At 43.0% G+C, this 15632-nt stretch overlaps 1 protein-coding gene across 3 annotated transcripts in view; it reads left to right on the top strand.

Annotated features, from left to right (window-relative positions):
- CHRM1 (cholinergic receptor muscarinic 1) overlaps positions 1-15632 on the top strand; it is a 230929-nt gene that overhangs the window by 106188 nt on the left and 109109 nt on the right. For all 3 annotated transcript variants that reach the window (XM_083164897.1, XM_083164899.1, XM_083164898.1), the window contains exon 2: positions 2373-2471. The gene's annotated coding sequence lies outside the window, so the exon portion shown is untranslated. The remainder of the gene's footprint in view (positions 1-2372; positions 2472-15632) is intronic.

The following is a 15632-nucleotide window of genomic DNA, read 5'->3' on the forward strand; positions in this document are numbered from 1 at the left end:
TCTGGGAAAGAAACCAGTAGTACGAGCTCCATTCTGCTGCCAGGGAACGCCTTATCACATTACTGTATCGCCTGACTACAATGAAGATTGGGGATGTGGAAAAACATTGATATACACTTTTTCTCATGCAATACAATCCAGCCTCATTCATCACACGAAGGAACTTAGCAATGAAAAAAAAAATAATAACATTTAGAAACTTTTCAAATAAGAAAAAAATATGTTAATTAGGGATAATACATTCCACTAAAAGAGATAAATGAAGCCATTAATATGGAAAATAAAGGGGACTTCCTAGCCAGAGATATTATATATAGGACATGCGCTTTTTTAATTTGAAAGAAATCCGCAGGTGCTTAAATATTACTCTTATTTGGTATTATAAAAGGAAGCTTAAAGTCAAATTATCAGTACAATGTGGAATATTTAGATCATTGTATCTTCTACTATAGAAATGGCATCTGCATAAAATTATATATGCTGGTGCGGTATTTTTGGAATGAATTTTAAGTCCGTGTAAATCTCCCAAGACGTCTGAATAGATGTGGAGTAGGATTTTACCCTGTGTAGGAAAGCTGGGGTGACTCATGGTTCATCTAATGGTGTAGAAAAGCTCTGTAGAGCTAGTAACCCACTGCATAATGTATTATTATGTATTATTCATTATTAATGCTAACATAATGCACACAGTTTTACATAGGGCTGAAAACAGATTCTCTCCCCCCCTTCCCCCAGTATATTTGACCTGCCCACAGCGCAGAGGCTGCAAGCGCAGCTTTTGGGTCAGTCCTACCCAGTAACTGATAAATCATCTTGTCGGTCTTGCCACAGGCTCTCAGGTGGGAGCGAGTCCTTTTAAAAAAAGGATCCATTCAATCACAATAAGATTTGCCTAGATAAAGTGTTTGTGCGTGTGTGTTATTTGTTACACGGGGTGTGTGCTGCTTTACAGGGGATGTGTCTGAGGATGTGTGTCTCATTGCACTGTATGTGTGACGAATTGCATGAACCTGGAGACAGTTGGGTCATTTACATCCCTAGAAAATAGCAGAGTACTGTAGCATATTATAATGCACAGTCATACCTACAGTACAGTAATCTTCCTCTCTCCTCAATTATTCTAGCAATCTCCCTCATTTCACCTAACCCACATTATGTAGCTGTTACATTTTTGGGGAAAAAAGGAATTAACCCCATTTCACAGTGTTGGTGATAAAACACAATAGATGAACAATCCCTCACGCGTATCAGTGACTTTTCCAAGTATAGTAGCTCTTACTAACTGCTTTGGGGCTCATCTACATTTGGATATAAGTCATTTTACAAGATTCCTCTCAGATGTAGCAGTACACACCCACGCTTCTAGGTGCCATGTGCACAATCTCTTTTCACAATCTCTCCATATAAGGAACTAGACATGCCCTTTGGTGGAGCATGACATGCCCATTGGGTGGAACATGACACGCCCCCTCAATGGGCCACTGTGCAAAATGCTACTACCAACATTAATCTCCCTGAAACTAATTTTAAAAAGTAGGCAAGTATGGTTACTTCACCTATTGTTTCTCTGATCAATATAGCAACACTGCATGGAGGGAACTTATGGAACAGCAATGTTGCCTAATTCCTGGTTGCTCTGTCTGGGGGAGAGAGGGGGTGTGGTTGGTGTGGTGGCAGAGACACACATCATCGTAGCCAAGCCCTCCATTATATAATGCAGAGATTACTGCATTTTACAGCCGGGGGCTTGGCTGTGTTGACAAAATTCATCAACAATCGCACCAGTGGCCAAGGGGCTTTTCAGACTTGTTGCTTCTTTGAGTATTGCAGAACTTTAAATAAATAAGTATAAAAAAATAGTGCTATCCTCAGAGATTGGGGAGGGTATTTGGTGTGAAGGGTAGGCTAACAAGGCATTCTAGGCAGGTGAGGGGCTCAATAAATATATCCTGGCTATTTGAAATGTTCCTAGAGGAGAATTGAAAAACTTCCATGTAATGTCACGACAAAACATGGACTTGCCCACACCCCCAAACTTTGATAGGATACAAAATGTTGGGACACAAAAACTGGTTTCATCCACTGTATGAGGGTTTACTTTAAATGTGACACAGGTATTAAGCCTACTCCCGAAAGACCTACAGCCTGATTCAGATTTGTATGCAATGCAATGTTTACGCAACGGAACATTTATCGGTAGACTGTGCACGCGCCAAAGTAGTCTATCACTGCTGGGTCCAAAATCATATGGATTGTTCGACGGAGTAGGGCCCCAAACCGGTATCTTGCCTAGGGCACCATGAGTCTTAATCTGCCTTTGCCACTAAGGAGCTTCTATTTAACAATATCAATCCTTTTTTTTATCATTTTAGGTGATTTACAAGCGGCCAGATTTATCAACACAACATTTCTGTAAAACCGATGCAAAACTGCCATCTTAATACCAGGCACGATGCCTAGGACCATGCGAGGTGGGTACCAAAATGCCAAAAGGGGAATGTGTTACCTTCTACTGTAATAAAACTTCTGTGTGCAATTTACTATAATAATAAATGTAACGTGTGACCCATTTCAGAGAGTCCAACCTGCATGAAATTTAGAGAGAATCAGAAAGGGAGAGATTAGGTACTTGTTTCCTAGCACGGCAGCAGCGATTTTAATTGCAACCATCGGGACCCCAAAAATCGTGTAGATCGCATCGCATGCAACCAAATCGCATGCGATGCGATCGACGCGATTTTTTACATTGGAACCAATGTAAAATGGTCCCTGAGACGATTTTACATTGGTCCCAATGTAAAATGCCCCTCAGACCCCAATTTTCATTGTATACCCACCCTCATGGGTGAAATGCCCCCCCCCCCATTGTTAACGCCACCCCATGATCAATGCCAACCCAAAGCGTGGTGAGCGCAGCGAGCCCGCGAGGGGCGGCGGTATGCGTCCTCTGACCTTTTCATACCCCCACTATCCACGTCGGCATGGAGTTGATTTTATATAGTGTGGCGAGCCACCGAGCCCGAAGCGTGGCGAGCGCACGCGCATTACTTCACAGGTATTACGCGTCCCCTTTCGGGGCTCGCTGCGCTCGCCACACTATATAAAACCAACTCCACGCCGACGTGGATAGTGGGGGTATGAGAAGGTCTTAGGAAGCGTACCGCCGCAGCTCGCCACACTTCGGGTTGCCGTTAATCGTGGGTTGTCGTTAACAATGGGGGGGGGCATTTAACATACACATTACCCATTAGGGTGCCTATACAATAAAAAATCGGGGCCATTGGCCCATTTAACATTGTTCGCTATGTAAAATCGCATTGATCCCGTCGGTCGCATCGCATGCCATTATAATGGCATGTGATGGACGCGATCAACGCGATTTTGTAATAGCCGGCCAATTTAACATTGCTCCCTATGTAATATCGTGTTGATCGCGTCGGTCGCATCGCATGCCATTTTAATGGCATGCGATGGACGCGATCAACGCGATTTTCTCATTGCCGGCAATAAAGGCTAAAAATAGCCAAATATCGCGTCGGTTGCGTCCATCGCATACCTTAAGTTACCTTAACTTAAGGTATGCGATCAGCCACGACGGCGCCGTGCTAGGAAACAAGTACCTAAGAAATCTCCAGGTTTTTGTTTTAGTGGCAATCATTTACACTGCAAAAAACAGTTTGATTTTGCAGTGTAAATGATTGCCGCTTTTAAAAAATAACTGGAGATTTCTAACCAAAATCTCTCACTTTCTGAATCTCTCGTCCTATTAAATTTCACCCTATAAGTCATATCTCATCTGATCAATACGAAATGGGAGAAATCCTAGTTAAACCTGGAAGATCGGCTTATTCACAGTCTTCCACTTCCTACGGGACAGTGAGCTTGGTGCAATGATCAGTAAGGTCTCTAATGCAATATAAACACAAGGTAACAAACCCATGTGTTCAACATAGTTCTGCTGGCCAGCAGCCTAGTAGCCTGGCTGACAGTTTAATGTGTTTACAATGTATTAGTACTCTGAAGAACCAGGAGTTTGTTTTATTATTTTGTTTTTGTGCTACAAGCTTTGCCCATTACACCGTGTATAAAGAGCGGTGTGATTTTAGATCCCAAGACAAAAAACATTACCTATAGTATAGTCTTTGTCACAATACTAGGAACTAGGCTTAAGATATCCTGTTGCTCAAGAACCGAGTAACAGGAGTAACTGGCTTAAATAGTAAACACCGGTGACAGCAACTCAAATGTATCTTCCAAATTACGAAATGTGCCCAGAGCGTGCCATTATAAAAGACACTGAAAGATACATAAAGCCAGATACATGAAGCCAGCCGGCACAGACAAAGCAGATGCTGCCACAATAACCGACACCCACAGGCTTATCAAACAACAAGACTCCCATGCCAGGCCAGCACTTTGCCAAGTACTTTTAGCCTGTCGGTTGGCACCCTTATTGTGAGGGGCGATGTACTAGGCTTTGGAGAGTGAGAAAGTGAAGGGAGATAAACTACCAACCAATCAGCTCCTGACATTTTGCAAACATAGGGGTAAATGTATGAAGCTTGGAGAAGTGGTATCTATCCCCATAAAGAACCTTATGGTCAAGGTAATAATGCTCCAGTAAATCAGCTCCAATATGTAAATTGACAGATAGCTTATTGGCTGAAGCATTATCACCTTGCACATAACATTCTGTATGGGGATAGAGACCACTTCATACATTTACCCCCTAGTTAGGAGCGTATTGGATTCTACTGTTCTCTCTCTACATTAACACTCTGCAGGACTTCGTACATCTGCACCTGAATCATCAAAAGAGGCCATCTTCTTCCACTGCTCAATGGCCGAGTACTGATTCTCACATGCACTTAGGCAGATGGAGCATATCGCCAGGGCCGGATTAACAATGGGCCTGATGGAGCTACAGCTCCAGGCCCACTCTCCATATTTGTAGACGAGGACTGGGGCTTTCCAATGAGCCTAGCCCTGCGTTGCTAGCCCCCCCAGGAACCAGAGATACAGTCGGGCAAATCTGGAACGTTTTCCCCATAGGATAACATGGAACCTGCTAATTCCGACCCCCACCCAGTTCCGACGGCTGCCAGTTCCCCCCTGGCGGCTCAGAAGCTCGAGGTTGATCTCATTCGAACCCAAATTGCTGGGTCTTCAATCTGATACCAGGTTCATATGGGTTAATTGGTTCCAGAGATATTCTTTGAAGGCAGATTTCTCTGGAACCAAATGGCCCAGTTTCATGGGACCAAAATCATTTGAAGTCCACTTAAAAGTTCTTCAATATGATACTGGACTCATGTAAACAGGTCTGTTGGTTCCAAAGATACAGTCGGTTAAACTATATAGCCGGGGTGAGAGGGGGGTGGTTTTCTCTCCATTTCACACCTGAAAATGCAGGGACTAGGCTGGTGTAAAAGGGGCCAGCCCGAGAATGTCCCTGTATGATCCTGGGACCATATTCCCGGGTGAGTTCCTGCATTTTCTGGCGTGAAAGGGGTATTATTTCAAATAGCCGGGACCTGCAGTGCTCTGAATACAGCCGGGCAGCCCCCGGCTCTCTGTATGGCTGTCAATGGCTGTCACTTCTGCCCGGCAGCAGCTGTCATCCAGTTACCCCTTGGCAATGAGCATATAATCCCACATGGCAACGAGCATGTACCCCTGGCAATGAGCACTTATGTAGCATAATTACCCAGCTTTACACTAGACCATTTGTTTTTGCTTTCACCACATCAACTTCAAGAACTGAGTTTTCACTTGCTGCTTAATATATACCACCTCTTTATAATGTTATGGCTGATTGGTGTAATGTATGTCATTGTATGACAGCATAATGATACAAATATATATATTTATCTTACCTGTCTCTGGAATGTTTCAAGCATTATTATGGTAGAATTAGTTTTAGACCTTTTGTCTCCTCTCAGGATATATCTAGAAAGATAAAGAAGATATCCATAGTGTACACTGGATGGATATAATTTATGATAAAATGAATTGCTTTCTATGGGCGAGGTACCTTCTATGCTGGGGTTCCCTCAATTTGTGCAGCTTCTTAATGCCTTAATGAAAAATCCATAATACACAATTGGGGTCATTCAGGTGCGAACACAAAGTGGCAATTGTATGCAGATTGATCAATCTTTTCACACTACGCATGTATGAGAACAGCAGTGCGCCTGCGTAGCAAGTGATCCGTGAGTGCGGTCGAAGTAAGATTTTAGTTGTAAAAAGTGATTGACAGGATGTCAGCGTTTGGTGGTGGTAACAGGGAACTCAGGTGTGTCATGACTATAGATTGTACACTCCTTGGAGCAGGGCCCTCTTCCCTCATGTTCTCACAGCCCTCTTCTGTCGCACTTCAATTACAGCTCTCTTTTACACAGCTACCATCTATAACCGCAGTTCTTCTCACTTGTAATAATTTACTTCTACCAAAGGCCCATACACACATAGCAATGCTAAGCAAAAAACCCCCTGCAGTGCTAAGTGATCTAACTAGATTGTGACTGCATGCAAGCAAGATCAGAGCCGGTGATAGGGACGCGTGAGACCTTGCATCACTATGGGGTGTACAATGGAGCAATTTGTGCTTAATTTCTAAGCAATCTAGACAGAAGCATCTGATGAAGCTGCTGACACCTAAAAAGAGGCGGAGAAACACGTCATATGACTTACCACACCGAGTTCCATCTTCTCTGGAGCCAACGGGGATCACCTTTATGCCTGCATCCAGCTAAAATCCAAGTACTGTGACTTACTTTCAGCACAAGTCTAAAGTGCTCGGATGGTTAAAAACCAGCAGGCATCAGAAAATTTACTTCCTTATAGATGTAAAACACCCCCCAAAACAAATATCCACTTCTTTTTGCATATTTCTAATTCTGTCTGGCCAGACAGGGGATATAAGAACTCTGCTTTTGATTTTCAAATGTTTGAAACATCTGATATCAACCACTAACAGCGAATCACAGGTTGATGGACTCATAAGTCCCCCTAACAGAGGTCCTTGATAGTAATCCACCTTCCGTTTTCTAACCTCTTTAATAATCAGCAGCTCATGTTTGAATAACAACCCATGATAGATACATGTAATGAGGTTGTTTTTATTTTTATCTTAATTATGTTATTAATTGTTTCTATCACTGGCCAGTGAAGTTTAGTAGCTTAATAAAAATGTGTTTAATTTTTTATTTATACATTGTTTCTGGCGCATTATTTTATATTCTAGATCAGGCATATCCAAAGTCAGGCCCGGGGGCCAATTGCGGCCCTTGCTGTCATTTCAAGCGGCCCGCAGCCTCCAGCTGGAAGCTGGCAGAGCATCAGATGTGGGAAGCACAGCATGGGACACTAAAAGTGGGGCCCGGCGAACGCGCCTTTATCTTGCTGTCTGCTGCAGTGAGGAGGTGCCGGCCGCCACAGTGAGATGTGTTTGGCGTCCTACCCCTGCTGCTGCACCTGCTGCTGCACCCTACTCCGCAATCACAGCGACAGCAGTGTTTTGGGAGGGGGGCAGCAAGGGGGAAGCTTGCTCCCGTAACATGCATAGCGGAGGAGGGCAGCAGCCCAAGCATCTCCTGTCCTTGCAGTGCCTGCTTTGCCTCTCCTTCCTCTGGCTCACACAAGGGGCTGGGAAACATACAGAGAAGGGAGGGGGCAGGAGGGGGACATACAGTGAATGGAGGCAGTGATGGGCATTCAGAGAAGGGGGAGCAGGGGCAGGCTGGGGGACATACAGTTAATGGGGGCAGAGTGGGGTACATAGTGAATGGGAGTCATACAGTGAAGGAGGGTCAGGCTTGGGGACATACAATGAATGGAGGCACTGATGGACATTAAGAGAAGGGGGACAGGCTGGGGGACAGTGAATGGGTGCAGAGTGGGGAACATACAGTAAATGGGGGACATACAGTGAAGGAGGGGCAGGATGGAGGACATACAGTGAATGGGGGCAGGCTGGAGAAAATACAGTGAAGGGACAGGCTGGGGGGCATAGAGTGAATGGAGGCAGTGATGGGCATTCAGAGAAGGGGGAGCAGGGGCAGGCTGGGGGACATATAGTACATAGTGAATGGGGGTCATACAGTGAATGGGAGTCATACAGTGAAGGAGGGGCAGGCTTGGGGTCATACAATGAATGGAGGCACTGATGGGTGAATGGGTGCAGAGTGGGGAACATACAGTGAATGGGGGACATACAGTGAAGGAGGGGCAGGCTGGGGGACATACAGTGAATGGGGGCAGGCTGGGGGACATAGAGTGAATGGGGGCAGAATGGGGGACCATTCTGATGTAATTAATGATTCAAAGAAGTTCAGGCTGAATGGTCGGCCCCCACCCATTTACACTTCACCAAATCTGGCCCTCGTCGCAATAAGTTTGGACACCCCTGTTCTAGATCATTAGAAGACTTGCAACATGTGTATGCCCCCATACATCTCAGCTGTATTGTGTACTAGAATTGTGCTGCTAATTCTCACCTGTGTTGTTTTAGTTTTGCATTTAATGAAATGTTTAGTTCTGTGTACCCTGTATTGTTCTAATGTGTGCCCTATGTACAGTGCTGCGAAACACTTGTGGTGTATCATAAATACAATAGGAAATAATAATAATAATGGCTGCTAGGGCGGTATCTTCTGGACATGCGTACATTAGCAGCTGATCACACTTTCTGCAGGAGATGCCTTTGCATCCCAGGAGATCAGCTCAGCCTTCGTCTCTACGGAGGTTTCCTTCTGCCCATATTAGCATACAATCGCAATTGCATACAGCAAATCATTGCAACAAGAGTAGGAAGAACAACCACACCTGAAAGACCCTCAGGTACTTGTGTATTTTGGCGGTGCCCATCGCATCGTATACCATTACGCATACGATGGTATGCGATGCGACGCGATTTCGTTGGTTAGTGTACGATGGCATACAATTTTCAAATTGTATGCCATTGTACATGGCATACAATGCCATACGATGCGATGCGATTAAACATTGTATAAGCACCCTAATGGGTGCTTATACAATGTTAAGCACCCTAATGGGTGCTTACAATGTTAAATCCACCCCCACGCCACCCCCCCACTATAAACGTGAACCCGAAGCGTGGCGAGCGCAGCGAGCCCGCGAGGGGCGGCGGTACGCGTCCTACGACCTTTTCTTTTTTTTTTTTTTTTTTTTAATAGAATACAAACAATACATTCAATTACAATCAACAAGGTGTATGGTACATTTCATGTACATGATATTTTACATTGCTTTCAGCGGTGATTACAGCTCCATAGAGACAGGCAACGGAGGTCTACGCAGATCGTCTAATCATAATTTAAGAGAGGAAAGGGAAAGAGGGAGAAAAAGGGAAAATATATAAAGTCGAATACTGCGTGACCTATATTTAAGGGACATATATACATTGGGAAATGAGAAAGGTAATAAAAAAAAGAAATAAAAAAAATAAAAAAAAGGAAAAAGGAAAAAGAGGGAATCCTGTGTTCTGTGTAGACATAAACCCATACAGGGTTTGAGTGATTTCAGCATACAATAGTGTGATGTATGTGTATTATAGTGAAGTGAACAAGTGTGTTGTTTCTAATTGGAAAAAAAAAAAAAAGATGTAAATTCTATGTGTATCTGAAAAAAATAAAAATATGTGTATATTTGTATTATCTGTGTAGCTTACTATTAATTTCTAGTGAAGAATATTATTTGTGCTTACTAGGGGATAGTGGGAGAAAGAGAAAAGGAAGAAAATAAATAAATTAATAATAATAATTTTGTGAAGAATAAGGATTGTTAATGTACGTGCATATGTTGCTTTTGTGTAAGAAAAAAGAGAATGAAGAGGGGAAAAAAAAACAATCTCTACATTTATTACTAATTAATCCCTCCCCCTCCCCCACTCCCCCCCCATACTCCCCACCCTCTTCCGACCATATACCTTCCAGCCGATCTCCATGGAACTCCAATCACCCCTGACCACCTCCTTGAGTAATAAAAAAAAATAAAAACTGAAAACAAAACAACAAGAAAAAAAGAGAAAGACAAAACGACCTTTTCATACCCCCACTATCCACTTCGGCGTGGAGTTGAGAATAGATTAGTGTGGCGAGCGCAGCGAGCCACCGAGTCCGAAGCGTCGCGAGCGCAGCGAGCCCCGTGAGGGGACGCAGATACCTGTGAAGCCCGCGAAGGGACGTGTTTACTTGTGAAGGTATCCTTTAGGGTGCTTATACGATTTTTCATCGTATAGGGGGTCAAAATCGCGTCGCATCGCATCGCATGCCATTGGGTACATGGCATATGATGCGATGCGATACGTTCATCGAACGATGCTCAAATCGGGCGCCGCCAAAATACACAAGTACCGACCCTCACTATATAATGACATTTAGTATGAGAAGGATGTAATTATTCATCTTGCTTTGGTGAGGTGAAAGCACATAACAATATGAATATTTCAAAATGTAAAAAAATGTAATAGAACTAATGGGAAGTAAAGTGCAATAACTACTCAAAATTCAAAAGAAGAACAAAAAGAATCTCCTCCCTGTGCATTTCATAGACTTGGGGGAACAGACATCATTCTGTGAAATGTATAGCAGCAACTGATTGCTCGGGGGACAAAGTGCTCCCTTATAAGATACAGTAGTGACAGAATCACAGAGAGGGATCATGTAGGGGCTGCAGTTTGTCTGGGATCCCATCGTCTTCACCTGTCCTTGTTGAGCTTTTGTGGTTAATATAATGGCCTGCAATCTGCGGACAATAATGATCATCTGGCGAGTCTACTTGATGTTTTAAAGGAGCGATCATTTCAGTAGAAAAACAAGGTTGGCTTTTGCCTTCTTAAATGATCGACCCTTTAAAACATCAAGTAGACTCACCAATGCCAGAAGACGGCAGACTATTAAATGTACACGGTTATCTTTGCTAGAGAAAGGATCCAACATCCTTTCATTTAAAACAATCCTTAGAAGTCTAATCACAGATCAAAGCACCTGTACAACTTAATTGTTAATGCAAATGTCTGAAACTGATTTAATTAGGAACGTAGTCCACATATCATAATGAAGAGCTCAGCCCCAACATATTCCCTGACAAGTTAGGTAAGTAGGAAATTCAGGCCACACACTGTGCAAAGAACCGAACCCACTCTGGCTCAGGCGTTGCAGAGTGTTTTATCCCTGAGGTAGCATAGAGGGAGGTTTACAGTCCCACGCTGTAATTTAGGCTGACCAATGACACAGGAGGCATAACCTACTGTCCTTTGTCGTGACATAAATTCCTTTAAATCAGACATGCACGCACACAGGGATGAAAAAAATCTACATTGTACTGTCCTGCATTTCTCTAGAGTATGTGCCTTACCACCTCCAGGCTAAATTATCCATACTTAATAAGCCATTCAGCTGTCCCTAAATAGGAAATCTCAGCGTTAAGTAGAAACCGTTCCAGTGAGTCCAGGCTTTCGAAAGCAGCCAGACTGTCAAGAAGAGTCCAGGCCTCCATTCCTATCTGGGGTTCACAGAGATGACTAATCCTCCTTACCTTAGGCAGACAATGATCCACTAGACCAACAGCTGAGGCTGGGAACACATTTGTGTTAAAGTAAATTAGTTAAAATGAAAACACAGTGTAAGTAAGGGCACAGAGTTCTGTACCAACCTTCTATGCAGGGTACTGGAAAAACAACTGAGGAGCAGTAGAACAATGTTATCTGCCAGAAAATGTATAGTTTGGAGCAGAGAAGGGAAGGGGGAGATTTGAATTATAACAATGAAGGGTCCAATAACGTTGATATTATATCTAAAGGATAAAAAGCGCAGATACCGTTGGCCAATGGGTTCTTAGATGACTTCAAATTCTATGTTTAAATAGCAATTTTGGGAAGCTTGGTATATGTACCATAGGAGGTTAGTATTGAGTTTTGCTATTCACAAAGTAAAACACATAAAATGGAAACACATTATTTATTTAAGTGTACACTAATATTATACAGGTTGAGTATCCCCTTTCCAAAATGCTCGGGACCAGAAGAATTTGGGATAACGTATTATTCCGTATTTCAGAATATTTTTCTATTTCAATGATGTATCTTGAGGTATCTTGCATTTATGTTGTACAAACACATCAAACACAAGAAATACACACAAGTATATTTTATTTGTGCATAAAACAAGGTTTCAAAACATGAAACAAAGTTTGTGTCCTATCTCAGAAACTGAACTTAAATTCCAAGCAATCACTTGCACATATTTAGTGCCAGTTACATATCATGTCCCCAGTAGTCCTGTTACAGATGCCCCCAGTAGTGCTGTTACAGATGCCCCCAGTAGTGCTGTTACAGATGCCCCCAGTAGTGCTGTTACTGATGCCCACAGTAGTGCTGTTACTGGTGCCCCCAGTAGTGCTGTTACAGATGCCCCCAGTAGTGCTGTTACAGATGTCCCCAGTAGTGCTGTTACAGATGCCCCCAGTAGTGCTGTTACAGATGCCCCCAGTAGCAGAGGCGTAACTCTGGGAGGCAATGGAGTCATCTGCCGCCGGGCTCCGGCTCCCAAGGGGGCACCTCTTCCCCCCCCCCCCCCCTGCCTGTATGAATCAGTTCATTGAAAGTCATCAATATTGCTTCTGTGGCTGACTCCCCCTCCTAACATAATTTTTGCAAGTGTCACACCCTGTATTAGAACCCATGACTTGTCTTACTGTAGACAGACACCTTACTGATTGAGATTTGTCCTGGGGCACCAATATTTATCTTGCCTCCGGGCAACTGGGACGAACTTACGCCACTGCCCAGTAGTGCTGTTACAGATGCCCCCAGTAGTGCTGTTACAAATGTCCCCAATAGTCCTGTTACAGATGTCCCCAGTAGTGCTGTTACAGATGTCCCCAGTAGTGCTTTTAGCCAAAAAAAAATTCATGTATGGTTTTCGGAATAATTTGGATAATGGATATTTGGATAAGGGATACTAAACCTGTACATCAAAAATGATATATACTGCTGTAAAAATACATATTCATCACAAGGTTACAGAAGACACTACCCTGGGAAAGGCAGCATGAGTTTATTGGGTACTTCCATGGACAGTTGTTTCCTCCAAACATTTCTAGCATCTACATGGGTATGTTCGAGGACTGCTGTGTATGTAAAGGTCGGGTTAAAGCATATTAGATTCTGCATATTTAGTTATTTGTGACAGTGAAATGACCAGGAGACAACTATGCAGGCTTGGAAAATAATTATATTATTATTCTTATTATTAATAACAGTTTCTTATATAGCGCATACATATTATAGAGACTTTTGATCAACAAGCAACAAATATATTTATGGTCCTTATGCTGTGTACACACGGTCCAATTTCCTTTCCGATGTTGACGATATAGTCAACATCGGATCGGCATCGGATCAGAATCGGATGCAGATCGCAAGGGTTTTTACCCTTGCGATCCCGATCCGATCCCGATGCGCGTTCACGTATCGGAAGCCAGAAAGTCTTGGCTGCCTTGGCTATATAGTGCAGATCTGCACTATATAGTCAAGATTGGATGCAAATCGGATGTGCCTTAAGATCCTATCCACGATCCTATCTGATCGGATCGTGGATAGGATCTTAAGGCACATCTGACCGTGTGTACACACCATTAGAGAAGTCGACTTTACCATAATGTAGATCTTAAAAATAATAGATCCTTGTAATAAATATTATTATATAATGTAAACAAAAGAAAGAAAATCGTCCGCCCTGGGTTCTACCCATATTGTACTTGGTACCAGCTGCGTGGCAGTAGTAATGCCATATATGTATATACAAAACAGATATTCTTTTGTTATCTCCGCTAAGAATAATATACTGCGATTCTGGGTGTATGTAGTAAATAAAACAGGGGATATTGTCATATTTTGGTCAAAATATGGCAAACTTACCTCTAATTTGCTAGATACACCCAGATTCGCAGTATATTATTGTTAGCGTCGACAATAAGTCATACTAATAAGCAATTGTTCATCATGTAACATTAGACAAATTATAAAATACAAATGAATCCAATTTGCCTCATTAATCAATTCCTAAAGGCAGAACTTCTGCTATCTTTAAGAGAGCAATTAACCCCTTCACGACATATGACGTATATATACGTCATATGGCCGTTGCGGGGGAATCAAGCCAGCTCACGGAGTGAGCTGGCTTGAAAGAGAGCAGGTAATGGCTGTATATTACAGCCAGGTCCCTGCTCTCACGGCCACGAGCGGCGAGTTCGCCGATCGTGGCCGTTTAACCCTTTAAGCACCGCGGGCAAAGCGCCCGCAGTGCTTAAATAGCTGATCGGAGGGGGGGCGCCCCCCTCCGGCGCCGATCGGGGCCCCCCGCAGCGAGATCGGAGGGTGCCGATCGGTTGCCATGGTAGCCAGGGGTCTAATGTAGACCCCTGTGCTGGCCGTATATGCATACCTATTACATCCTGCCTCAGGCAGGATGTAATAGGAAGTGCATAAAATCACTACGTTCAGCCATAGAGCTCTATGGCTGAACCTAGTACAGGCGATCGCGCCCCCTAGTGGTCAAGTACACTAGGGGGCCTTGTAGTAAAAGTAAAAAAAAAAAAATAAAGTTTAAAAATAAAAAAAAATAAAAAAATATTAAAAGTTCAAATCACCCCCCTTTCCCCATTTCCCAAATAAAAATAAAAAAAAAATAAAAAAAATAAACATATTTGGTATCGCCGCGTTCCTAAAAGTCCGATCTATTAAAATATAACATTAGTTATCCCGCACGGTTAAAGGCGTAAACGGAAAATAATCCCCAACGCCAAAACTACGTTTTTTGGTCGCATCGCGTACCCAAAAAAAATAACTAAAAGAGATCAGAAAGTCGCCCATATCCCATAATGGTATTAATTAAAAAGTACACTTCAGCCCGCAAAAAATGAGCCCTCACCCAGGTCCGTAGGTGGAAAAATAAAAAAGTTATAAACCGCAGAACATGGCGACGCAACGCAAATTAGAAAAACCGTAAAAGTTGCGATTTTTTTTTTTAGTGGTAAAACATAACGAAAACTATATAAGTTTGGTATCGCCAGAATCGTAACGACCCATAGAATAAAGATAACCCATCATTTTAAACGAACTATGAACTCCAAAAAAACCGTAACCAGCGCAAAATTGTGCAATGGCGTTTTTTTTTTTTTTTACCCCACATTGAATTATTTCCTGATTCCCCAGAATATTATACGGTATAGTAAATGGTACCATTACAAAGTACAACTTGTCCCGCAAAAAAAAAGCCCTCATGTGTCTATATAGCCGGAAAATTAAAAAAGTTACGCTTATTTGAACGCAAGGAGGAAAAAAAAAAAAAAATTACCTTAAAAGGCAATGTCGTGAAGGGGTTAAAGAACATTTTAGACCCAAGCTCTTAAAAAAGGCCCCATACATTATGCAATTTAGGCCCGATTTCACCCGGAAAATCGGGTGAAATCGGCCCAAATAGCGTGTGTGACATCCAATCTGATGCACATCTGATCGGAGCCAGAGATCATACATGCTACACGCAAGATCTCCGTGTCGGACCCCCTCCCGGCGGCAGGGAACTTGATGGACGTACGTCTTTATTCAG

The sequence above is a fragment of the Crinia signifera genome, chromosome 11 (genome assembly GCF_055691185.1).
Source record: "Crinia signifera chromosome 11, ASM5569118v1, whole genome shotgun sequence".
In the NCBI taxonomy this organism is placed as follows: domain Eukaryota; kingdom Metazoa; phylum Chordata; class Amphibia; order Anura; family Myobatrachidae; genus Crinia; species Crinia signifera.